The sequence below is a fragment of the Miniopterus schreibersii genome (genome assembly GCF_964146895.1).
Source record: "Miniopterus schreibersii genome assembly, chromosome: 1".
NCBI lineage: Eukaryota > Metazoa > Chordata > Mammalia > Chiroptera > Miniopteridae > Miniopterus > Miniopterus schreibersii.
In genome coordinates this window covers 61020844-61022283 of record NC_138101.1, presented here as the reverse complement: position 1 = coordinate 61022283, position 1440 = coordinate 61020844, and the positions used below count along the sequence as shown (strand labels likewise).

Genomic DNA, 1440 nt, shown 5'->3' with positions numbered 1-1440 from the left:
TAGCTCCATATTTAACTTTTTGAGGAACCTCCATACTGTTTTCCACAGTGGCTGTACCAGTCTGCATTCCCACCAGCAGTGAACAAAGGTTCCCTTTTCTCCACATCCTGGCCAGAATTGTTGTTTGTTGATTTATTTTATTATTATTATTTTTTAAGATTTTTAGAAATCAAAATATTTATTAATATAATTTTAAACTAAAGTCAAAGGTAATAAATCTTCTGTTGTAATGATTTAAGTGCAAGTGACTCCGGCTTTCACATTCATATCCTTCTTTCAGAGAAAAGGCAGGTCAGTTGGTCTTGAACAACTCAATGCAGCTCTGCAAGAGGGAGACGTTGTTCCTAGCATGCTTTATTTCCAGTTCAGACATTTCGATTAAATTCTTTCTAAATGCTGCCACTCTCTTTCGTTTGAAATTGCTTAGTTCTTTTGCAGATTCAGAAAGCTGTTCAGATTTCTTGCAGCATTCCTGCTGGTGTGCCTCAGCCAGCTTCACATCTTTGCTTTTTAACCAGGCCTTATCTAACGCTTTGTTTGAGTTCTCATAGTCAATGAGGGCTTTGGTACGTCTGTATAAGAGATCCTTAGCAGCCTCTATGTTGAGCATGTAGTATCGAAGGAGTTCTGTCAGCCTTAAATCTTCGTCTGAGGAGACTCGACCCTCTACTTTCCTAAGTTTTTCAAGTAGCTCAGCAACCTTCAATAGGTACTTGTTGATGACCGTGGGCTCTTCTAAAGCCAGGTTATGTAGACAGGCTGCAGTGTGGATATAGTCATCTGCAACATTTTTATGAGATCTGGTCATTTTGTCAGCTTTTGCACATGAATCCTGGACCCTATTATAATAATTAATGAGGAAATTCTTTTCTTGCTCAGAGAAGTCATCTACCTCCTTGACTCCAGAAAAAAGGACTTCATCAGCACTTTTCACCACACTTTTGAAAAAGCCACCACACATCTCTTTAGTATTTTTCCGCCTAACACGTAGATCCTGATCATATTCCAGGAAAATGTGAAAGTTGCGATCTTTATTGAGAACAGGGTGAGAAGAGAGTCGCTGAAGAAAGACTTCATGGGAGGAGACAGTCTTCTTAACGACGGCGAGATATTCAGCTTCCAGCTCTTGCTTCATCTTGGCAAATTCTCCTTTGGTCGTAGACCCTTCACCCTCACCCAGCTTCTGCATCTTCCCTCGAGGGCCATCACAGTCAGGTTTGCAGGAGCAGGCGGAATAATAAGCTCAGCAAAGGCTGCAGTTTCAGAAAGTGTCTTGTAGCCATACAAAGTCTTCATGTTGCCTTGTAACGGGAAGCTGGGCTCTGAGACGTGGGCAGCGTGGTCTTGATGTGTACTGTCAACTTGACCTTATCTCTTCCACTGAGTGCATCACATATGCCAATTTGAAGTGAGGGATCAACACTCAGGTCCACAGATACA

At 41.6% G+C, this 1440-nt stretch overlaps 1 pseudogene across 1 annotated transcript; it reads right to left on the bottom strand.

The window, feature by feature from the left end:
• Window positions 1–241: 241 nt before the first annotated feature.
• Window positions 242–1189, bottom strand: LOC308563312 (sorting nexin-5 pseudogene; annotated as a pseudogene). Its single transcript has one exon. The product of its transcript is annotated as a sorting nexin-5 pseudogene (transcript).
• Window positions 1190–1440: the final 251 nt, after the last annotated feature.